Raw genomic sequence first — 26,403 nt, forward strand, 5'->3', positions numbered from 1 at the left:
TTTAAGAAGTTGAAGTAGAGATAGCAGACTTTTCAGTAAACACACACACAGCAGGGTTTAATGAATCATCTGCTGGTGATTTTGGTATATTGTAAAGCAAACCAACTTGTACTTATTCTTAAAAAAACAGACAGATTGATTTTATTTGTAGAAATATAAACATCTCCCACCTTCCCCAATCCTGTCCCAATCATAGAAACCCTACAGTGCAGAAGGAGGCCATTCAGCCCATCGAGTCTGCACCAACCACAATTCCACCCAGGCCCGATCCCCATTCATTTACCCTAGTTAGTCCTCCTGACACTAACGGGCAATTTTAGCATGGCCAATCAACCTTACCTGCACATCTTTAGACTGTGGGAGGAAATCAGAGCACCTGGAGAAAACCCACGCAGACATGGGGAGAATGTGCAGACTCCACACAGACAGTGATCTGAGGCCAGAATTGAATCCGGGTCCCTGGTGCAGTGAGACACTTGGAAACAGCAGTGCTAGCGACTGGAACAGGTTATTTTTCCTGTCTCTCCTGTTTCTCTGTAACCAGATGAGCAGATAAGGGTCTTGTGTGAAATTTACAGAATGTTTGGAAGTGAGTTTCTCACTCTAGAGTTTGTTAGGTGTGTTCAGGAGGGGTTGCTGACACAGTACGCGGATAAGACTACGAGAGGAGAGGCTGGACTTGACCTGGTGTTGGCTGATGAACCTGGACGGGTGTCGGATCTCTTGGTGGGAGAGCATCTCGGGGATGGCGATCGTAATTCTATCTTCTTCACGATAGCATTGGAAAGAGATAAGATCAGGCAGGCTAGGAAGGTGTTTATCTGGAGTAAGGGGAAATATGAAGACATCAGGCAGAAAGCTGGATGAGTAAATCGGAAGGAGGTGTTCTTGGGGAAAAGTACTGAAGGGAGGTGACGGATTTTCAAGGAACATTTGTCTGGAGCTCTGCATGACAACGTTCCGATGAGACAAGGAGGTTTTGGTGGTTCGCGGGAACCGTGGTGCACAAAGGTTGTGATAAACCTGGTCAGGAAGAAAAGGAAGGCGTACAGAAGGTTCAGAGAGCTAGGAGATGTTAAGGATCTAGAGGAGTATACAGGTTGTAGGAAGGAGCTTAAAAAGGAAATTAGGAGAGCCAGAAGGGGTCATGAGAAGGCCTTGGCGGGTAAGATTAAGGAGAATCCCAAGGCGTTCTACAAATATGTGAAGAGTAAAAGGATGAGAAGAGAAGGGATAGGACCTATAAGAGGTGAAGGGGGAAACGTGTGTGGAACCGGAAGAAATGGCAGAGGTGCTTAATGAGTACTTTGCCTCGGTATTCACGGTGGAAAGTGATCTGGGAGGTTGTACTGCAGGTTTGCGGTGGACTGAAAAGATTGCGTATGTGGACATTAAGAAAGAGGATGTGTTAGAACTTTTAAATTCTATCAAGATAGATAAGTCGCCGGGACCAGATGGGATGTACACCAGGTTACTGTGGGAGGTGAGGGAAGTGATTGCAGGGCCCCTGGCGATGATCTTTGCATCGTCGATGGAGATGGGAGAGGTTCTGGAGGATTGGAGGATTGCGGATGTGGTTCCTATTTTCAAGAAAGGGAACAGGGATAGCCCGGGAAATTATCGACCGGTGAGTCTGACCTCAGTGGTTGGTAAGCTGATGGAGAGGCTTCTGAGGGACAGGATTTATGAGCATTTGGAGAGGTTTGGCATGATCAGAAATAGTCAGCATGGTTTTGTCAAGGGCAGGTCGTGCCTTACGAGCCTAGTTGAGTTCTTTGAAAATGTGACTCAAAATGTGACTCAATGCGAAGAGCGGTGGACGTGGTTTATGTGGACTTCAGCAAGGTGTTTGATAAGGTCCCCCATGCAAGACTTCTTAAAAAGGTGAGAGGGCATGGGATCCAAGAGGCTTTGGCCTTGTGGATCCAGAACTGGCTTGCCTGCAGAAGGCAGAGAGTGGTTGTGGATGGATCTTTTTCTGCATGGAGGTCGGTCACCAGTGGAGTGCCCCAGGGATCTGTTCTAGGACCCTTGCTGTTTGTCATTTTCATAAATGACCTGGATGAGGAAGTGGAGGGAGGGGTTAGTAAGTTTGCTGATGATATGAAGGTTGGTGGTGTTGTGGATAGTTTGGAGGGATGTCAGAAGTTGCAGCGTGACATAGATAGGATGCAAGACTGGGCGGAGAAGTGGCAGATGGACTTCAACGCGGATAAATGTGTAGTGGTCCATTTTGGCAGGTCCAATGTGATGAAGGAGTACAATATCAAGGGTAGGAGTCTTAGCAGTGTTGAGGAACAGAAGGACCTTCTGGTCTGGGTCCATAGGACTCTTAAATCGGCCTCACAGGTGGAGGATGTGGTCAAGAAGGCGTATGGTGTACTGGCCTTCATTAATCGAGGGATTGAGTTTAGGAGTTGGGAGGTAATGCTGCAATTTTATAAGACCCTTGTCAGACCCCACTTGGAGTACTGTGCGCAGTTCTGGTCGCCTCATTCCAAGAAGGATGTGGAAGCTATTGAAAGGGTGCAGAGGAGATTTACAAGGATATTGCCTGGATTGGGAAGCATGCCTTATGAGGATAGGTTGAGGGAGCTAGGTCTCTTCTCCCTGGAGAGACAAAGATTGAGAGGCGACCTGATAGAGGGTTATAAAATGTTGAGAGGAATAGATAGGGTGGATTCTCGGAGGATATTTCCCAAGGCTGAAATGGTCGCTACGAGAGGACACAGGTATAAGGAGCTGGGGAGCAGGTACTGAGGAGATGTCAGGCATAAGTTTTTCACTCAGAGGGTGGTGAGTGAATGGAATCGGCTGCTGTCGGTGGTGGTGGAGGTGAACTCGCTGGGGTCTTTTAAGAGACTTCTGGATGAGTACATGGCATTTAGTGGGATTGGGAGTTATAGATAGCTCTATGGCCTGGTAGGTATGGATATGATCAGCGCAACTTGTGGGCCGAAGGGCCTGTTTGTGCTGTAGTGTTTGATGTTCTATGTTCTATGTAAATGGAAATATCTGAGACAGAGCTGTAAATGGTGAATGTTACATCGACTCAAAGCCTCAGCTGAGAAGTCTGTCTGATCTGGAGAAATTGTTTGAATTTTAACTGAAGTGTGTTTGTAGCCAAGGTGAGTTTTTGACCTGGACTGAGATTAGATTGCTTCGGATCACATCAACAATCCACTGTTTTCTAGAGCCTTCCGGCTTGGATTTAGTGTCATTCTTTTTGCTTCATTGATCGATTCAAACACAAACTCAGTGTTTCAGTGGAAAGAGGAATAAAATTATGGAATTCAATTCTGAAATCTCATGTAATAATTTAGTGACCTTTCAGTGTTAAAATCCCTCGTAATAAAAATGAAACTTGCCTTATCCAGCAATATTGTAAAATTATTCAGAAACAGCTCTTCAAACTGCCATGGGCGTGTTTGAGGATGATTTCTATGAAGAAGACACTCACAGAGAGGAACCTTTATTCTTGTGGATGAATACAAAGGGCCACCTGGACCCTATAAACTGAGGAGACTGGTTAATACCTCGGTAAGGACACCACTAATGTCTCAGCCATTCATATAAATATAACATAGAACAAGGAACACTACAGCACAAACAGGCCGTTCGGCCCACAATAACCTTCAAAACCCTCTGAGATACGTGGACTGGTATTCTCCAGTCATTCACACCTTGCTACCAGTGCCTGTGAGAATGGGGAAATTGGCAATCAGCTAATGTATAGAGTCATAGGGGTTTACATCAAGGAAACAGGCCCTTCGGCCCAACTTGTCCATGCCACCCTTTCTTTTCTAAAACTCCTAAGCTAATCCCAATTGCCGCATTTGGCCCATGTCCCTTTATACCCATCATACCTATGTAACTATGTAAATGCTTTTTAAAAGATAAAATTATACCCGTTTCCACTACTGCCTCTGGCAGCTCATTCCAGACACTCACCACCCTCTGTGAAAAAATTGCTCCTCTGGACACTTCTGTATCTCTCCCCTCTCACCTTAAACCTCTGCCCTCTTGTTTTAGACTCCCCTACCTTTGGTAAAAGATATTGACTATCTAACTGATCTGTGCCGCTCATTATTTTATAGACGTCTATAAGGTCACCCCTTAATCTCCCACGCTCCAGAGAAAAATGTCCCAGTCTATTCAGCCTCTCCTTATAACTCAATCCATCAAGTCCCGGTAGCATTCTAGCAAATCTTTTCTGCACTCTTTCTAGTTTAATAATATCCTTTCTGTAATAGGGTGACCAGAATTGCACACAGTATTCCAAGCGTGGCCTTATCAATGCCTTGTACAACTTCAACAAGACGTCCCAACTCCTATATTCAATATTCTGACCGATGAAACCAAGCATGCCGAATGCCTTCTTCACCACTCTGTCCACCTGTGACTCCACTTTCAAGGAGCTATGAACCTGTACCCCTAGATCTCTTTGTTCTGTAACTCTTCCCAACACTCTACCGTTAACTGAGTAAGTCCTGCCCTGGTTCAATCTACCAAAATGCATCACCTTACATTTAGACAAAATGCATTTATCTAAATTAAACTCTATCTGCCATTCACCAGCCCACTGGCCCAATTGATCAAAATCCCATTGCAACTGGAGAGAACTTTCTTCACTGTCCACTATGCCACTAATCTTGGTGTCATCTGCAAACTTACTAACCATGCCTCCTATGTTCTCATCCAAATCATTAATATAAATGACAAATTACAGTGGACCCAGCACTGATCCCTGAGGCACACCACTGGTCACAGGCCTCCAGTTCAGCAGGACTGGCATCAATCTCCTTTCCTATTTGACGATGCCTTGGTAACTAAACTTATCCTCCCAAGAGATTAATAATCATAACTAACTGCTCTGACTATTAAAACCAGGTGCTCCAGTGTGCAGGTTAGCTGGATTGGCTGTACTAAATTGCCTCTTAGTACCAGGGAGGTTAGCAGATTAAATATACAAGGTTATGAGGGTAGAGCCTGGGTGGGATTGTCATTGGCACAGGCTCGATGGGCCGAATGACCTCTTTCTGCACTGTAGAGATTCTACAATTCTAAGATTATTCTAGTAATGTTTTGACTTCCAGTTTGTGTGCTGCATTTCTGGGATTTGCAGAGGGAGTTTATTTTAACTAGGACATCCCGCCATAGTGTGTTAGAGATTCCTTCAGTCGAGCGAGAGACTGTTATAAATCATCAGTGGCACAAGACTCCTTCTTCTACAGACATGAAGGATGTCCCACAACACACCAGCACTGGTGAAATGTCCTATTAATACCACATGAAGCTCATGAGCAATCCTTCCATGATAAATGGTGTCATTACCAGCAGCCCTTCACAATGTTGTGCTGACAGTGCTTCTGTGATTTAGTAACTGGGTAAAAGCAGCACATAACGTACCAGAGGCTGACAAACAGCCGCTTACCTTCTCGAGTCCTGCTATCATAACCCAACCATCAAGGGCGAGCTACAGAAATCAGAAACACAGGACATGGAGAATAAATTCCTGCTTCAGTCACTGGCATTTTGTGGCTGTATTGATGTCAACATAACATAGATCTCAATGTTGATTTGATTTGATTTATTATTGTCACGTATTAATGTGCAGTGAAAAGTATTGTTTCTTGCACGTTATACAGACAAAGCATACTGTTCATAGAGAAGGAAACAAGAGAGTGCAGAATGTAGTGTTACAGTCACAGCGAGGGTGTAGAGGAAGATCAACTTAATGCAAGGTAAGTCCATTCAAAAATCCGACAGCAGCAGAAAAGATGTTATTCTTGAATCAGTTGGCATATGTCCTCAGACTTTAGTATCTTTTTCCCGACAGAAGGAGGTGGAAGAGAGAATATCTGGGGTGCACGGGGTCCTTAATTATCCCGGCTGCTTTTCTGAGGCAATGGAAGTGTAGACAGAGTCAATGGATGGGAGGCTGGTTTGAGAGTTGGACCAGGCTTCGTTCACAATCCTTTGTAGTTCCTTGCGGTCTTGGACAGAGCAGGAGCCCAGACCAAACTGTGATACAACCAGAAAGAATGCTTTCTGTGGTGCATCTGTAAAAGTTGGCTAATAACTTAGCTTCAGTAACTGTATATTACTTATATACAAATGACTATATATTGAGTGTACTCCAATAACTGTAAACTGCCTATATCCCAATATCTGTACACTGCATATATACTAATAACCAATAGGGCAGCACAGTGGTACAATGGTTAGCACTGCCGCCTTACAGCTCCAGGGACCTGGGTTCGATTCCTGATTTGGGTCACTGTCTGTGTGGACTCTGCATGTTCTCCCCATGCCTGTGTGGGTTTCCTCTAGGTGCTCCAGATTCCTCCCACAGTCCAAACAACGTGCTGGTTAGGTGCAATGGCTGTGCTAAATTCTCCCTCAGTGTTCCCGAAGAGGCGCTGGAGTGTGGCAACTAGGGGATATTCACAGTAGCTTCATTGCAGTGTTAATGTAAGCCTACTTGTGACAATAGAACCTTTACAGTGCAGAAGCAAGGGCATTTGGCCCATCGAGCCTGCAACAACAATCCCAGCCAGCCCCTATCCCTGTAACTATCACCCCATATTTACACTGCTGATCCCCCGACACTGAGGAGCAAGTTAGCATGGATAATCCACCTAACCCACACATCTTTGGAGTGTGGGAGGAAACTGGAGAACCCAGAGGAAACCCACACAGACACAGGGAGAACGTGCAAACTCCACACAGACAGTGACCCGAGGCTGGAATCGAACCCGGGTGTCTGGCGCTGTGGAGCAGCACTGCTAACCACTGTGGGAATGTGCTGCTCCTTAATAAAAAAATCTGTACACTGCCTGTACTCCAATAACTGTACGCTGCCTGTACTCCAATAACTGTACACTGCCTGTACTCCAATAACTGTACACTGCCTGTACTCCAATAACTGTACGCTGCCTGTACTCCAATAACTGTACGCTGCCTGTACTCCAATAACCGTACACTGCCTGTACTCCAATAACTGTACGCTGCCTGTACTCCAATAACTGTACGCTGCCTGTACTCCAATAACTGTACGCTGCCTGTACTCCAATAACTGTACGCTGCCTGTACTCCAATAACTGTACACTGCCTGTACTCCAATAACTGTACACTGCCTTTACTCCAATAAATGAACACTGCGTTTAACCGAATAACTATACATTGTTTACATCCCATTCGGAACCAAAGTTATAGTTTAATTTGTACCTGACCATAAGCCCTGATATAAAGTAGCCCGGTCCTTCTGCACATGCACAAAACTTCAGTTGGTGCCACGTCCTCTCATCATAATAATATTTCATGTTCATTTTTACAATTTATTGATAGGATTTGGACCTCGCAGTACATGGCTGTAACAATATTACAGCCACATACTTATTCCAGGTGGCCAAAGCTGACAGCATATTTATTGCAAGCTCACGGTATCTCATTCCAATTCTATATCTCATTTTCCTGTATCTTTTTTTATTCCTTTTTAAATGTTTACGAGTTTCCTATTCAGTAATGTCACAGCGTTTGCCTCAGCAGCCATTCCTGATAAACCTTTGTGGAATCGGAGGACAGGAGGTGGTTTTATTGCCCCCAGATTGTATTTTTGGGAGTTGGTCTGAAGTCTGACTCCTGTCACATTTCACTGGGTTCAGAAGAACATAGAACATAGAACATTACAGCGCAGAACAGGCCCTTCGGCCCACGATGTTGCGCCGACCAGTTAAAAAACAATGACCCACTAATCTAAACCAAAAAGATGTCAAATCTTTTCTCAGAATTTTTTGAGTATAAATGCAATATCTGAAACAAAGCTAAAAACCCACCAATCAGGAAATTGCTTCTTCAGTGAAGTTACACGTTAAACCTCTGTTCTGGGACAGCGTTCTCCGAAGGACATGAATACAATCTGTCTAATTCAGCTGATAATTCTCAGTATAAATCCACCAACTCGCCACAAGGGCAGCAGCAAAGATAATTCTGTTTCTGAGGGGGGGCTACACTGAGCCAGCGTGAATCTGGTGGATTTTATTCAGATTTCCACACCTGTTCGGAGAGCTGGCAAAAACCAGGAGGTGGATGAGGCAGTGGCCCAGGATAGCGAGGTCTGGAGGAACAGCAAAGAAATGCCAGCTTCTTCAAAAAATAGGAATGAGATGTTGCCAGAATCGCACCGAGCTCAACACCAATCCCAAGTGGCCGTACAAAGCACTGCCGGAGATTTCAAAATAACGTTTTAAACAAGTGAGTCCCAGGATTGGCCACCAGGCAAAGGAAAGAAATGAAAACTCCCATCATCACAAGGCAGCAACATCACATCCAGTTCATTGCTGTCCAATCAAATTAGAATCATAGAATCCCTACAATGCAGACAGAGGCCATTCAGCCCATCTATCTGTACTGACAACAATTCCACCCAGGCCCTATCCCTGTAACCCCACATATTTACCCTCCTAATCCCCTGACATTAAGGGGCAATTTAGCATGGCCAGTCCACCTAACCCATACATCTTTGGAATGTGGAAGGAGTTTGGGATTGGGTGTGTTTGGGATTGGGAAGGGGGCTTTGGGCAGGGGTTTGGGTGGGGTTTTGGGGCAGGGGTTTGGGGCGGGGATTTGGGATGGGGGTTTGGGGTGGGGGTTTGGGGCGGGGTTTGCAGTGGGGATTTGGGGTGGGGTTTTGGGGCAGGGGTTTGGGGTGGGGTTTTGGGGCAGGGGTTTGGGGTGGGGTTTTGGGGCAGGGGTTTGGGGTGGGGATTTGGGGCGGGGGTTTGGGGTGGGGTTTTGGGGCAGGGGTTTGGGGTGGGGATTTGGGGTGGGGTTTTAGGGCAGGGGTTTGGGGTGGGGGTTTGTGGGGGGGGAACTTCAGTTCGAACGAGAGGGATGAAATGTTGAGGTGAAAAAATGCCCGATGTTAAATAAACTTTCCAATGTTCGTCAACTTGTTGCCTTTCCAATCAAATAACCAGAAAGGCTGAAAATAAGAAAGATTGGGAAGAGAATGTTGTTCAGCTTTGATTGGGTGAAGCAGCAACTAGCAAAGGGAACGATAGGTCAAAAACTGTTTGGCAAAGGCACTAATACACATTCCCAACAAAAAGCAAATGATTTGGTTCATTGTTAGTTGGTGAAAGTGATTTGCAGGTGGTTGTTGGGCTGACATTGTCTCTGAGGATGATGTCGTTGAGGATTGATGAATAGTATTTAGCTAATGGCTGTGCAAAGTTTTGTACAGCTGTGACTCCGGGCTACAGACCCCTGAAGGTTTATAAGGTAACTTGGAAAGAGTTTAGTGATTTTGAATAAATTAAATCAATTCAGACAGAATCTCATTTAACAGCTGACTCTAAAGAATTCTGAAAGCACTGAGTGGCCTTTGAAATATAAAGACATTTTGTAAAATTTTTGCAAACATTCCTTCCATCAATGTAATCTAGTGAATAAGTAGGTTTAATAAAACACTTGGAACAGTTTGTGAAATAGTTGCATTAACTTCACCTGCAATACTTTTAGAGACAACTTTTCAGTGGACCTTATTGTGTGGGTTCAGAATATTTTAATCAATCTGTTGAGTGAAGTGTCAGGAATAGTTCCAGGATGGCTGGGATGAATGTCATGCATTGGTGGACAGTGAGAAAATGATTTATTATAAACACCCCTTCCTGAGGTGAACGATATTCCAATTATGTCAGAGCTCTCTTTGTGCTTTAAGATGAAGTTGCCAATTAATAAATTCATACCTGTGAGAAAACAACCCCCTCACTCCCCAAACCCCAAAGGAGAAGAATTCATCAATGGTTAATGTATATATTCATAGGAATCTAGTGTTTGTCAAAATATTATATTGAAAGCTGCAGTATGTTGAAGAAACACACTGATTCCAGATGGGAGACAATAGTCCGCAAATAAATACCAGACTTTATTGAATACACCTCACAATGACTTTGAAAGACACTTTAACACAAGGACAACGTGACTGATCTAAAAACAAAATACTGCCAATGCTAGAATCTAAAACAAAAACAGAAAAATGCTGGACAGCCTCTGTGGAGAGAGAATTGAGCCAGCATTTTGAGTCTGAACCTGATCTAGGGGTATCCAGACTGGAAACATAGGCTCTATTCTCTCCCCATAGATGCTGTCAGACCCGCTGACAACTCGGCTGAGTTTTGCTAATATTGAAATCTGTGGATAAATTGTAAGTGTCAGGTTTGCTGCATAATTTCAAAGACTTAAATACATTATTAAAAAGCTTAATGTCTACACATTACTCCTCATTTATTTAAATGCATTAGTTACAGTTTCATACAATCAACAATAAGCCAAGTACAATTAGCATATTTCAATGAAAGCCAATGGATTACCCAAAGTGCACAGTAAATCACAGCACAAATTGTTTTCTCAGGTCAGGAGCACTATACCGTTCCATTCACAGCGCCCAGTTCCATTATTATTGTAGAACTCAATGTAATTTTAAGAACACAGTGTCTTGGTGCTTAGCCTGCTGAAGTCAGTTAGAGGCTAACTGCTGTTTGGCCAATCTTCAGGTCAGTAAAAAACAGCATGAAATAACTGACATTCTCCTTAGAATGGTTTCAAAATGTGAAGCAAAAACTGGACTCTGACTGAGACATTAGGAAACTTTCTGCGTGTCAACAAATTACTATTGATGATCAGTCAATAAATGAGATAATCCCGTATAAACTGCAATGTTTTAGTATAGGCATGTATTTGCTTTCAAAGGGTAAATTCTTAATATTCATTCAAAATAATATTAATTCTAGTTAATATTTATGGTACTGAAGACTTGTGCTCCAGAACTAGCTACGCCCCTAGCCAAGCTCTTCCCTTACAGCATCTACCCAGCAATGTGGAAAATGTGTATGTCCCCTACTCAAGAAACAGGACAAATCCAACCCGGCCAATTACTGCCCAATCAATCTACTCTCGATCATCAGTAAAGTGATGGAAGGGGTCATCGACAGTGCGATCAAGCAGCACCTGCTCAGCAATAACCTGCTCAGTGACGCCCAGTTTGGGTTTCTCCAGTGTCACTCAGCTCCTGACCTCATTCCAGCCTTGGTTCAAACTTGGACAAAGGAGCTGAACTCCAGAGGTGAGGTGAGAGTGACAGCCCTTGACATCAAGACAGCATTTGACCAAGTGTGGCATCAAGGAGCCCTAGTGAAATGGGAATCAATGGGAATCAGGGGGAAATCTCTCTGGTTCCAGTTATACCTGGCACAAAGAAAGATGGTTGTGGTTGGTGCAGCCCAATCATCTCAGCTCCAGGACATCAGGAGTCCTTCAGGGGAGTTTCCTAGGCCCAACAATCTTCAGCTGCTTCATCAATGGCCTTCCTTCTATCATAAGATCAGAAGTGTTCGGCACCATTCTCAAGTCTGAAGAATCAGATACTGAATTAGTCCATGTCCAAATGCAGTAAGACCTTGACAATATCAGGGCTTGGTAGCACCATTCGTGCAGCATAAGTGCCAGATAAAGAGGGTTTAACTGTCACCCCATGGCATTCAATGGCATTAATATCACTGAATCCCCCATTATCAACATCTTGGGGTTACCATTGACCAGAAACTGAAATGGACCAGGCCACACTGGAGTATTATGTACAGTTTTGGTCTCCTTATTTGAGAAAGGATATACTGGCACTGGAGGGGGTGCCGAGGAAACTCACTAGGTTGATTCTGGAGTTGAGAGGGTTGGCTTATGAGGAGAGACTGAGTAGACTGGGACTATACTCATTGGAATTCATAAGAATGAGGGGAGATCTTATAGAAATTTATGAGATTATGAGAGAAATCAGGAGGTCAAAAAGGGGACATGAAATTGTTTTGGCAGATAAGGCAAAGGAGAATCCAAAGAGCTTCTAAAATTCATTAAGGGCAAAAGAATAACAAAGGAGAGAGTAGGGCCTCTTAAGGATCAACAAGGTGATCTATGTGAGGATTCACAAGAGATGGGTGAGATTCTAAATGAACATTTCTCATCAGTAATTTACTGTATGAATCTACTGTCACTCAATGTGTTCCAGTCACTTTGTACTCTCAATCTCACATCAGTCGCAGGGTTGAATATCTGTCTCTTCATCACTTAATTGGGGTGAGTTCAGGTGGCTGCCAAAGGCACATAGGGTCCTGAACTCCTCATGTACCCTCTGGGATGACAATCAACCAATCTGTCTTTCTACAGGAGAAGAACAGCGTGAGTGCTCCGTGACTGGGGATGGATCTCTGGATGTTACAGCCTTCCCCCATTGAGAAAGTGACTGCAGAGGTATCTGGGGAGGGGCAGGACTGGACCTCTGTGCTCCTGGCTCAGGGAGTTCTCCTGAATGGAGAGCACCTTATCAATGAAGTGACCACCACACTCCTCAATTATTGTCCTGGTTAATAGGCCTGTTAAGAAATTGTATCACAGATTTAACTTCTGCTCTGCATCAGACCACAAGAAACTACAGAAGGGCATGAATATAGCCCAATCCAACATGCATACCAGACTCTCATCTATTGTCTCCGTCTACACTTCCTGCTGCCCTGACAAAGCAGCCAGCATAATTAAGGACCCCACTTAGTCCAGACATTCTCTCTTCCACCTTCATCTGTCAGGAAGAAGATAGAAAAGTCTGACGTCATGTACCAACCAACTTCCTGCTGCTGTCAGACTTTTGAATGGACCTATCTTGCATTAAGTTGATCTTTCTCTACACCCTAGCTATGACATAACACTACATTCTGCACTTCTCTTGTCTCTCTCTATGAACGGTATCTTTTGTCTGTATAGCGCGCAAGAAACAATACTTTTCACTCTATCCCAATACATGTGACAATAATAAATCAAATCAAATATTTACTTACATGTGGCAGGGGGGGCTCTCGATTTTGGCACTGACTCACACTGAGTGCTATGGGGGTCTGCTCACCCATGCCTGCCATGGGACAGTTTACCATAGTGGGATTCGAACCCCAGAGCATTGCCCTTGGTTTGTGGGTTACCAGGTTAAAGTCCAATAAGTTTATTTGGAATCACAAGCTTTCAGAGCGCTGTTCTTTCATCAGGTGAGTGATTGCAAACAAACCTGTTGGATTTTTACCTGGCATTATGAGATTTCTTACTGTGCCCACCCCAGTCCAATGCTGGTATCTCCACATTGTGGATTACCATTTCACTGATCTATATCACTAGGCCACAGGAGGAAAATGACAAAGCGATTGCGACTGAACATGTCAGCAGGCACCATGTTTGTTTGAAGACAGGTTAGAATGGGGATTGAGCCTGTGACCATGATGTTAGAAGGACCGTGCTGGAAGGTGGGGTCCTACCCATGAAGCAAAATCCTGTCCGTGGAGTTAAGTCACAAATCAGCTATGACATTCAACATGGAATTTTTAGATGGGTGACATGGTGGCACAGTGGTTAGCACTGCTGCCTTACAGCGCCAGGGACCTGGGTTCAATTCCAGCCTTGGGTGACTGTGTGAAGTCTGTACATTCTCCCTGTGTCTGTGTTGGTTTCCTCTGGGTGCTCCAGTTTCCTTCCACACTCCAAAAATGTGCAGGTTAGATGATAAGTTATGTTAAATTGCTCCAAGATGGGTAGACTATGTGGATTAGCTGTGATAAATGGGCAGGGAGGAGGGTAAGATGTTCTTTCAGACAGTTGGTGTAGGTGTGATGGGCTGAGTGGCCTCCTTCTGCACTGTAGGAATTCTATGGATTCATTGAATTGCAACAGAATGAGGGGCTGGATGGCCTCCTCTGTCCCCGCATTCTTATATTGTGAGGGTCGACTGATGATGTTTTCAGTTTGGGTTTTTAAAACAACAAGGGGAGTTTAGATTTATGCCAATTCTTATACAAAATGGATTATTGTAAAGTGTATAATTGATTCTTAATTGTTATAGATAATTGAAGTCTCCATTATAACAATGTTCCTATCAATTTCAGGTCATTAAATCACTTTTAAATTAAGCAGTGATTTTTGAATGAAGTTGAATGGGACCATTAACATTGAGACTGTTCCTGCATTTCCTCTGTGAGATGAAGCAACTCGTGACAGCGTACAATTTGCCTTAATTTAGTTATAGGTTTTAATGAAGCTCCTTAAAAGTACTCACTGAAGACTTTCTGCTCCTTTTAAGGAATATGATCCTGTGGAAGACGGATCCCACAGCTGCAGTGAACAATGTGTCGGGAGATCCCCTGTGCCCTGACCAACATTCCTCTCAACCAGAAGAGAAGCTCTGGATTAACCGTCCAGTCAGCGCGCTGCGGATCAGCAGGGGGTGGAACCAGTGCGTGTGATTCCCACCACATTTCAGCCATGCAACCAAAGTTATCCAGCCAACTCTCACACATGTTCAAATAAATGATCCGGCACTTACAGAATAAAGAGCTTCCAGAGCCAGGATTTGCGTGTGGCATTGAAGAAACAACAGAATAACTGAAACGTGGATGAAAGCAAATGACTGCGGATGCTGGAATCTGAAACCAAAAGAGAAAATGCTGGAAAATCTCAGTAAGTCTGGCAGCATCTGTAAGGAGAAGAAAAAGCTGACGTTTTGAGTTTTGATGACCCTTTGTCAAAATAATTGAAACGCTAGTGGATGAAAGAACAAATCATGAAACATTTGTGTGGAATGTCCTGCTGAGGACTTGATGCACTCTGCAGTTATCTGGACCCCGAGCACAGAACCACAGAATCCAACCACACTGGCTGAAATTGTTCCAGTTTAAAATAGTTTGGCTGTAATTTGAAAGGTTGATGTGGTTTTTAAATTTCTGCGCAGAATGCACTGTGTGGATTAAAGGTTTAGGAAAGTTAAAATGAGGCCAAAATAGGAACTTTCTGCAATCTAACATTTTTCATCATTGCTAAACCTGACACAAGCAGCACATTGAGATCACGGCTGGAACCCTCCGATATCGTCCATCCCACCAGTGCTGCCAGCTCAGCCAAAACACCACTCACTGCAGCGGGGCTGGAGAATCCCAGCCACTGGCGGGGCTGGACAATCCAGCCTGTGTCTTGTGGTTGAAGCAGTGTCACTCTGTGAGGGGAAGGGGCAACTGGAGGGATGTCCATTTATCTGTCACTCATCATCAGTGGAGAAAGCTGAGCAGAAGTTGTGCACCAGTCCCTCCAGATCACTGAGTACACCCACACGCTAGAGGTAGGTTCAGCCACATGTCTGATGGGGGGGTGGGGGGGGGGCTGCTCATTTCCTCAGTACCAACGCTGCCCTCCCCCCTGGGCCTTCACTCCCCCTCCCCAGCCTTCAACCCCCTCCCCACAATCTTCACCCCCCTTCCCCTCTGTGGGCCATCATTCCACCACCCTCCCCCCGGCCTTCACCCCCCTGCTTCCCCCACCAGCCATCACCATCCCCTCCTCCCCCCCCCCCCTCGGCATCCCCCAACATTACAATCCCCCTGAACATAGTATTCCAGTGGTGGTATAGGCCACTAAACAGTGATCCACAATGTCATGCCCCATGTCTGCGGAAGGCTGGGGGAGACAGAGTGCTCACTCTGGCAGTGAGGGAGCTCCGAGAGAGACTTGGACCCTGACATTTCAGAGTCCGTGGGGATGCAGTGACCGTGGCTGGGATTTATCCTGACAGAGTGACTCAGGTCATTCATCCTGTTACACCACTGGGTTGTCACCATCTCTGTAGCCCATGGACACTGACAGCATGGTCTCTTGTGAACACACTGGCTTTATGTCTCTGCTGGACCACCTCCCCCTCCTGCAGTGTAGCAAATCTCCCTCCTGACCGGGACATGATATACGAGGACACCCGGAGAGATATCACTACACCTCCGGGCTGTCTCTCACCTCCCCTTCCTGATATTTAACCATAAAAATGATACACAGCAGAAGGGACCCATTCGGCCCATCTTATCTATGCTGACCCAAAGACATCGGCCCATAGCCCTGTCGCTTACAGCACTTAAGGTGTAGATCCAGGTACTTTTAAAAGAGTTTAGGGTCTCCACATCCACTGCCAACTCAGGCAATGAATTCCAGACACCCACTTCCCTCTGCCTAAAAGCATTTTTCCTCATGTCCCCTCTAATTCTTCGGCCATTTATCTTGAACCTATGACCCCTGGTTTTTGAATTCTCTGCCAAGGGAAACCGGTTCCTCCTGTATACTCTCTCCCTGCCCCCTCACAATTTTGTACCTCAATCATATCACCCCTCAGCCTTCTCTGTTCCAAGGAAAACAACCCCACCCTCTCCAATCTCTCCTCGTAGCTACAGTTCTCCAGCCCTGGCAATATCCTGGTAAACCTCCTCTGCACTCCCACCACAGCAATTATATCCTTCCTGTAATGTGGTGGCCGGAACTAAACACAATAACCCAGATGTGACTATTTTATGCAGTTTCATCATACGTCCCTGCTTTTATATTCTAAATCTCTGCTAATGAAGGGAACAATTCCATATGTCTTCTTTACAGCCTTATTTACCTGCACTGCTATCTTTAGGGACCTGTACACTTCATCCACCCCTATTGGTATATTCCCGTTTATTGCATATTCTCTTTCACAAATGCATTATCTCACACTTATCAGAGTTAAACTCCATCTGTCACTTCCCTGCCCACTCCACCAATCATTTTGGAGCTGATAGCTATCCTCTACACTATCCATTTCACGGCTGATTTTTGTGTCATCTGCAAATTTCCCGCATTCAAGTCCAGGTTATTTATGTATAAACAAAGAGCAGGAGTGCCAACACTGAGTCCTGCAGAAACAACTTTCTATTCGCAAAGACAGCAAACACCCATCACCCTTTGGATACAATTCACCACATTACCCTGTATCCTATGGGCTTTTACTTTTCTGACCAGTCTGTTGGGTGGGACCTTGTCAAATGCCCTGCTAAAATCCATGTAGACAACATCCTCATCAATCCTTCTCGTCAATTCTTAAGAACTTAAGAACATAAGAAATAGGAGCAGGAGTAGGCCATCTAGCCCCTCAAGCCTGCCCCGCCATTCAATAAGATCATGGCTGATCTGAAAGTGGTTCAGTTCCACTTACCCACCTGCTCCCCATAACCCTTAATTCCCTTATTGGTCAAAAATCTATCTACCTGTGACTTAAACATGTTCAACGAGGTCACCCCCACTGCTTCGATGGGCAGAGAATTCCAGAGAGTCACTACCCTCTGAGAGAAGAAGTTCCCCCTCAACTCCGTTCTAAACTGACCCCCCCCTTATTTTGAGGCTGTGCTCTCTAGTTCTTGTTTCCTTTCTAAGTGGAAAGAATCTCTCTGCCTCTACCCTATCTGACCCCTTCATTATCTTGTGAGTCTCTATAAGATCACCCCGTAGCCTTCTAAACTCCAACAAGTATAGACCCAATCTACTCAATTTCTCATCATAAGCTAACTCACTCATCTCTGGTATCAACCTGGTGAACCTTCTCTGTACTCCCTCCAAGGCCAATATATCCTTTCACAAATAAGGGGACCAAAACAGCACACAGTACTCCAGCTGCGGTCTCACCAGTACCCTGTACAGTTGCAGCAAGACCTCCCTGCTTTTATATTCCATCCCCCTCACGATAAAGGCCAACATTCCATTCGCCTTCTTGATCACCTGTTACACTTGCAAACTGAGTTTTTGCGATTCATGCATAAGGACCCCCAGGTCCCTCTGCACAGCAGCATGTTGTAATTTTTCACCATTTAAATAATAGTCCATAGAAAAGGTGAAGGCTCATGGGATACAAGGCCAGGTATGTAGATGGGTGGAGAACTGGCTTGGGAGGAGGAGACAGCGGGTAGTAGTGGAAGGCTCCTTTTCCAATTGGAGGTCTGTCACCAGTGGTGTGCCGCAGGGCTCGGTACTAGGACCTCTTCTATTTGTGGTATATATTAATGACTTGGAAGAGGGGGTAGGTGGTGTGATCAGCAAATTTGCTGATGACACTAAGATGGTTGGATTGGCAGGTACTGAGGAGCAGTGCCTGGCAATGCAACAGGACATAGACAGGCTGGTAGATTGGGCAGATAGATGGCAAATGGAATTTAATCCGGAGAAATGCGAGGTGATGCACTTTGGCCGGAATAATGTGGAGGGGAGTTATACGATAAAAGGTAGAACTATCCGGAGTATAGATACGCAGAGAGACCTGGGGGTGCAAGTGCACAAGTCCCTGAAGGTGTCGGTGCAGGTGCAGAATGTGATGAGGAAAGCGTATGGTATGTTAGCCTTCATAGGAAGAGGTATAGAATATAAGAGTAGGAGTCTGATGTTGCAGTTGTATAGAACGTTGGTTAGGCCTCACTTGGAGTACTGCGTCCAGTTCTGGTCGCCGTACTACCGGAAGGATGTAGAGATCCTGGAGAGAGTGCAGAGGAGATTTACCAGGATGCTGCCTGGTATGGAAGGGCTGTCTTACGAGGAAAGATTGAATGAACTTGGGCTGTTTTCCCTTGAGAGACGTCGGCTGAGGGGGGATCTAATAGAGGTTTATAAGATTATGAAGGGGATAGATAGAGTAAATGGTGGTAAGCTTTTTCCGCTATTAGAAATGGATAGAACGAGGGGTCACGGGCTTAGGGTGAGGGGGGCTAGGTATAAGACAAATATTAGAGGGCAGTTTTTCACGCAAAGGGTAGTGGGGGTGTGGAATGCACTGCCGAGTAAGGTGGTGTAAGCAGGCACGCTAGGGTTGTTTAAGAGTCACTTAGACAGCCACATGAGCGGGCTACATATAGGGGGATATAGTAGGCCTTACTAAACATTGTAGGCTTGGGAATACGTTTTGCCTCAGGGATGTTACAGTCTTTGCCTGTTTAATAATGAATTTTTTTGTCTCCACAGGCATTTAAGTCCAGCAAGGGGCATGCATGCGGCAGGTTGTAGTGGGCTGCTCTTGGACGTTGCTTCGGGAGTTGCCTATTGCTTCATGTCGTTAGTGTGCTTAAACTGGACCATCTCGAGGGCAACATGACAGCTCAGAGACTATCTCTGTTGCTGTGCGGACACATGGATTTGGGCCTGTGTCTGTGGGAGTTTGCACGTTCTCCCCGTGGTTGCGTGGGTTTCCTCCGGGTGCTCCGGTTTCCTCCCACATCCCCAAAGATGTGCTTTTAGGCTGATTGATTGGGTACTAAATTGTCCCTATATTGGACCTCCCTGATCCTCGCACATTAGGCGTAGACTAAAATCACAAATAGGACACTGAGATAGTGGGACGGCGGCGCGGGCTCGTTGGGCCGAAGGGCCTGTTTCCCGTGCTGTGTTGTTCTTTGTAACATTTTACTATTATTCCTTCCAAAGTGGATAACCAAAGTGGATTCTTCAAAGATTTCAATGAAATTTGAAAGGCATGACCTTCCCCTAACAAAGCCATCCTGATCATCCTGACCATGCCTTTCTAAATGACAGTTTATCCAGTTTCTCAGGATTGAATCTGATAATTTGCCCACCGCTGAGGTGAGATTAGTTGGCCTGTAGTTGTTTGGTGATTCCTTTGTACCTTTTTTAAACAACAGAACCATATTTGCATTCTTCAATCCCCCTACACCTCCCCTGTGTTGAGTGAAGATTCGAAAATAATTCTAAGAGCATCTGTTATTTCCTCCCTGTCCTCCTTCAACATTCGAGTGAAGCTTCCATCCAGCCCTGGTCACTTCTCCACAGATTCCAACTTCTCTAACACTTCCTCTCTCATTATGACTATTTTATCCAATATTTCACACTGTTCCTCTTGGATTACTATATCCAAATCGCTCCTTTCCTTTGTGAATATGGAGACAAACAAAAATTAAAACTCTTTCCGTATTCTTGGCATCTTCCCACAAATTCCGTTCTTTATCTTATCCTTAACTATCCCTTTGCTCTTTATATACTGGTGAGACATCTTTGGTTTTCCTTAATCTTGTTTGCTAATATTTTCATGCCATCTCTTTAATTTCCTTCTTTGTTTATTTAGTTGATTCCTGTATTTTATATATTCCTCTCGGGTTATCTTGGGCAGATGGTACTGACACTGGAGTTTCAGCTAAGTTTTGCTGATGACATCCAGACGATTATATCCTGTCCACCCCGCCATATTGCAGAATTAATGAGGTCAGAGTTAGAATGGTGGACGTGTTTACCCCTGGCCTTTTTGACGGGAAACACTCCACATTCCCATCTCACTATGGGACTTGGTCCCAGAATGGGAGACTTTCACCCAATGTTTATATGAATGGATGGCTAAAAACATTGGGTAAATTCCTGAAGTCACTGTTTGTTGATAAGAGAAGTGATTCGGAATGCCATGCATACACCAAACAAGAAAGGTGAGTGTTTTAAACAAAGCAAATGTTGAATAATAACTCACAACACTGTGTGTACACTGCAATAACTGATCGATAAAGGGAATTACTGAGGACATGTGAGCAAGGAAACAAATGTTTGCGCAAGAGAGTGAGAGATTGAGATCACCTTGTATATTACAGGTGATGTTTCTCCTGTAAATCCAGCTATACACAGGATTGTACTGAGTATAAGGGAGTTAGGGAGAAGTTTCAAATATGTTAAAAGGCTGAGCTCTATCTCATCATGTTGGTAGCTGCTTTTATTTCAGAAAATCTGTAGATGATTAATATATGCAGCAGAATTTAAACATTCATTTTTAACATTGCATCTTTGTTCTATTAGAATAACCAAGGAGATTGGAAACTTGGGAGAGTTTTCAGCCTTTAAGATAGTCTGATGAGATCATAAACCACACAAGCAAACATGGAACAATTTGCAACCATCGTCATAGCCCCAAAGTCAAATAAAAGTTCCAAAATGATTCCCATGTGTCCAATAGGAGGTTTTGTCAGATGCTCTGCTCAGTGTTTGCTGTTCGATCTTGCTTGTGTTTTTGGCTGTCAGGTGTCATTCACAGCCAGGAACTGCCTGTGACTAAAACATGATGATAATGGAGCTGTCATCATTATTCCCACAAAACTCATCTCCAAACTCTGTGGCCTGGGCCTCGGCTCCTCCCTCTGTGACTGGATTCTGAGGCTTCCTAACTCACAGATCACTATCAGTAAGGATAGGCAACAACACCTCCTCCACAATATTCTCAACACCGGTGCCCCACAAGGCTGTGCTCTCAGTCCCCTACTATACTCTATATACATCTATGGCTGTGTGGCCAAATTCCCCTCCAATTCGATTTTCAAGTTTGCTGAAGACACCACTGTCTCAAACAATGGGACAGAGTACAAGAAAGAGAGCGAGAATCTGGTGAACTGGTGCAATGACAATAATCTCTCCCTCAATGTCAACAAAATGAAAGAGATTGTCATCGACTTCAGGAAGCGTAAAGGAGAACATCCCCCTGTCTACATCAACGGGTACAAAGTAGGACAGGTTGAGAATTTCATGTTTTTATGTGTCCAGATCATCAACAACTTGTCCTGGTTCCCCCCCATCCCACCCCCCACGCTGACACTATAGTTAAGAAAACCCACCAACGCTGCTACTTTCTTAGAAGACTAAGGAAATTTGGTATGTCAGTCCGACTCACACCAACTTTTACAGATGCATCATAGATGAGGTGGAGGCCTCTTGTAGGCTGCAAAGAGACATTGATAGGATGCAGAACTGATAGAACTGTGAAGAAGGCCTATAGTGTGTTAGCGTTTATTAACAGTGAGTTTGAATTTAAGAGTTGTGGGGTTATGCTGCAACTACACAAGACCTTGGTAAGACCACATTTGGAATATTGTGTTCAGTTCTGGTCACCTCATTATAAGAAGGATGTGGAAGCATTGGAGAGAGTGCAGAGGAGATTTACCAGGATGCTGCCTGGTTTGGAGGGTAGGTCTTATGAGGAAAGGTTGAGGGAGCTGGAGCTTTTCTCTTTGGAGCGGAGGATGATGAGAGGCGACTTAATAGAGGTTTATAAGATGATGAGGGGGATAGATAGAATGGATGCACAGAAACTATTCCCTCGGTTGGATGTAGCTGTTATTAGGGGGCATAACTATAAGGTTCATGGTGGGAGATACTTACTTTACCCAGAGAGTGGTTAATGGCGTCGGACACTTTGGTAACTTTCAAGTGGTTATTGGATTGGCACATGGAACACACCAGAATGATAGGGAGTGGGATAGCTTGATCTTGGGTTCCAACATAGCTCAGCACAACATCAAGGGCTGAAGGGCCTGTACTGTGCTGTACTGTTCTATGTTCCATGTTCTATGTTCTAAAGCATTCTTTCTTGTTGTATCACAGCTTGGTATGGCTCCAGCTCTGCCCAAAACTGCAAGAAACTACAAAAGGTTGTGAATGTAGCCCAATCCATCACACAAACCAGCTTCCCATGCATTGACTCTGTCTACACTTCCCACTGCATCAGCAAAGCAGCCAGCATAATTAAGGATCCCACACATCCCGGACATTCTCTCTTCCACCTTCTTCCGTCGGGTAAAAGATACAAATGTCTGAGGGCATGTACCGACTGATTCAGGAACAGCTTCTTCCCTGCTGATGTCAAATGGTCCATTTTGAATAGACTTACCTTGCATTAAGCTGATCTTTCTCTACACCCTAGCTATGAGTGTAACACTATATTCTGTGCTGTCCCACTTCTTTCTCTATGAACGGTATGCTTTGTCTGTATAGCACTCAACAATTCTCAATGTATACCAATGCATGTGACAATAAATCAAATCAAATCTGATTGGATTAGTTACTGTGCAGAGATACAATCTACGCCCATCCGTTGCTTGTTTTCCTGGGGTGGGAGGGGTTGGTGGCAGTAGGGGGGATGGGGAATGGGGTGCAGTGGGGAGGGGGGGACGGGGCTGCGGTGGGGAGGGAGTGATGTGGGTGACAGTGAAGTCGGGGGATGGGGGACTGATGGGGAGGGGGGATGGGAGATGGGGGTGCTTTGGGGAGGAGGGAATGGGATGTGATGGGTAGAGGAAATGAGGGAGTAGTGGGGAGGGAGTGATGGGGAGGTGGTGGGGAGGGGGACGGGGGGGAGGTGGGGGAAGAGGGATGGGAGCATTGGGGAGGAGGGATGGGGGGCGGTGGGAAAAGGGGGATGGGGGCGGTGGAGAGGGGGGATGGGGGGCGGTGGAGAGGGGGGATGGGGGCGGCGGAGAGGAGGGATGGGGGGTGGTGGGGAAAGGGGGATGGGGGCGGTGGGGAGGAGGGATGGGAGGGTGTAGGGAAAGGGGGATGGGGGTGTGGGAGAGGAGGTTCCTGCAAGGAGAGAATTTTGAGAAGTGGAGCAATGGAAGCCTGTCTTTCGCTGCTGAATGTGTTCATTAGTCTAATTGTTTTGGAACAGGAACCAATGAAAACACAGCCTGAAGTGAGCCGGATTCGGTCATTGTAAAGTAATTTTTACTTATTCCTTTTGTGCCCAAACTGACCTGATCTGGAATGAAGATTGATCTGCGCAAAACCTGTATTTTGGGCAGTTACTCAGAAAGACTCTGAAATGACACCTTCCTGCCTCAAAGCTCAGCGCTCACGTCATAACAGGACAATGATTAAACAAACTAACCGTGCATGGAACAGGCTTGGGTCCTTTGCATATGCAAACAAAAGGCTTAATGTGTGTTAGTGTCCCTTGTTCCAAGAATTATTTCAGTTTAATTATTGTTCATATTGAACTTGTTTTGGGTACATTTAAATTAAGGTGAGAGGAAGTGTGATATGTCAGTTCCTATTAGTTCATTTTGGAACCTTGCAGTAGTAATATTTGCAAATTGAAGCAATGTCATAAAATGTAGAGCGGGAAACAGAAAGAGAAAAGGCGGCAAAAATGGAGGAGATCACATGGTACAAATAAAGACTCACTTTTAACCCAGTGCTTCTAAATGTCATGTCTCCAAATACACAACAAAAACTGGCAACGAGGACGATGCTTGCTGAACAATTCAAGGGAGAAACTTTAGCGATGAAGAGTTGGGAAAAGGGAACTTTTCACAGGTGCTGTGGGGAATTACCAGGCTAATGTGGATTTCAGTAAAAGATACTTTGCAGAAAACTTGTAGAACTGGCTGTAACCAAAGGCAGGCTGAAGTTCAATGAAGTACCTTGAATATGTAAAGAAAAGCAAGGTCGCTGGAGAGAAAGTGGTTGTGAAATGGGCAGACGGGAAATTAGCATTTGTAGAGAAATGGAGGGAGATTTTGATGTACATGTGGAGTGGCGGGGGTCTCGGTACTGGGCATTTTGACTATTTTGCATCAGTGGAAAAAATAGCTGAAGATATTACCATACCCACTTTCCTGCTCGGCAGTTTACTGCAACCTGATAAATCTGGCACTAACTCATACAAACTTTTCACCAAAACCCCTGATGATTTCAGAGCGCTTTAGATTCCATAAAATAAAAAGAGGAAGGAGGAGATAATCACACAATTTGTGGCAGCGCTTAAAAGACATGCAGAATATCGTGAGTTTGGAGACGTGCTTAACGATAACTTTCATGACAGATTTATTTGTGGTCTATGCAATAATGCAACACTAAAACGTCTTAAGAATAATTTCACTCTGCAGAAAGCCATTATAATCACCGTTTCCATGGAAACGGCTGAAAAGGAAGCCCAGTAATTGAGTTTGTATCATCGAATGCACAGAATCGACACTCAAAATCGTCAGGGCCTGGACATGTTACAAAGTCAGGCATTCCGCAGTGGAATTCCGCGTGGAATGTTGAAGTTGTGGGCAAAAGGGATAAAGCTGCAGAATGAAGAAGCAAAGTATGATTAAAATTAAGAAGCATGAAGAAACCAACACAGCCTCTGAACAAAATGAAAGGAGAAATGTCCACACTGTACAACAGGATCGAAAACAGAGAAGAGACCTACAGTCAGAGGAGGAGCTATCACTCAATGGGCTAGTCATCTCCGGCACTATAGACAGATAGTCACTCCACTGCGAATGGACAGCCAGTCAGAATGCAAGTTGAAACTGAGGCAGCAGTTTCACTGGTGCCAGAAGTTATTTACAATGAGAAACTCCAACACCTTCCCCTTACAGCCATCGGAATAGTGGACTGAACAGACTCCAGAAACACCTTCCAAACTTGGAAGCCACTCTTCAGAGATTGGAAGACTAGTCTGAGAGTTCATTAGGACAAATGTGACCTTTTCCAATTGTTCGCTGAGTATTTGGACATGTGACTGATGCCACTGGCCTTCACAAATCTCCTTCTCAGGTTAAGGCCATTACATAGGTGTCTGTGCCTCAGAATATTAAACAGTTACATTCCTTCCTGGGGGTTGTTGAATTATTATGGAAGATTTGTCCAAAACTTGGCAACATTTCTGAAACTGTTACATAACCTCTTGTGCCAGAAGAAGAAGTGGAAATGGCGGTTGGATCAATGCACTAACACCTTCATGCAAGCCAAAAAAGCATTACTTAATTCTGAAACTCTCACACAATTCGATTCTACTCCAGCCCCACAGTTAGCTTGTGATACATCTCCCTATGGTGTAGGAGCAGTGTCCTCCCACACCATGCTATCAGTTAAAGAAAGACCCATTGATTTTGCTTCTCAAACTTGGAGCAAAGCTGAAAGTAACTATGCCCCATAAGTCCATCAGAAATGGGAACAGGAATAAGCCTTTTGGCCCCTCAAGACTGCTCCATCATTCAATCCAAAATTCCTCACGTCCACTTTCCTGCCATTTCCCTGTAAACCCTTGATTCCCTTACGGATCAAAAATCTATCTCTCCCAGCCCTAAACATACACAAGGACTCTCCCCCCCAAGGGGTCCCTGTTCCAAACACTCACTACCCTCTGAGAGAAGAAATTCCTCCTCATCTCAGTGTTAAATTGGTGCCCCTTTACTCTGAGGCAATGCCCTCTGGTCCCAGACTCTCCCATGAAGGGAAACATCCTCTCAGCGTTTACCCTGTCAAACCCTTTAAGAATCTGGTTTGTATCAGTGAGATTACCTTTCATTCTTCTAAATTCCAATGAATAGAGTCCCAGCTTGTTTAACTTTTCCGCATAAAACAATCCCTCCATACCGGGGATCATCCCAGTGAACCTTCTCTGAGCCACCACCAATGAAATACTATTTTTCCTTAAATAAGGAAACAAAACTGCTCCCAATGCTCTGGATGTGGTCTCACCAGCATCTTATACAGTTGCAGCAAGACTTCCTGACTCTCATACTCCAAACCCCTTGAAATATGGGCCAACATTCCATTACCTTTCCTGATAACCTGCTGGACCTGTGTGCTAGCTTTCTGTGTTTGGTGCACAAGTTCCCCCAAGTCTCCTCTGTGTTGCAGTTTTCTGCAGTTTTTCTCCATTTAAGTAATACTGTGTTCTTAAGAACATAAGAACATAAGAACTAGGAGCAGGAGTCGGCCATCTGGCCCCTCGATCCT

The sequence above is a fragment of the Carcharhinus amblyrhynchos genome, chromosome 24 (genome assembly GCF_965287045.1).
Source record: "Carcharhinus amblyrhynchos chromosome 24, sCarAmb.v2.hapA, whole genome shotgun sequence".
Classification (NCBI taxonomy): Eukaryota; Metazoa; Chordata; class Chondrichthyes; order Carcharhiniformes; family Carcharhinidae; genus Carcharhinus; species Carcharhinus amblyrhynchos.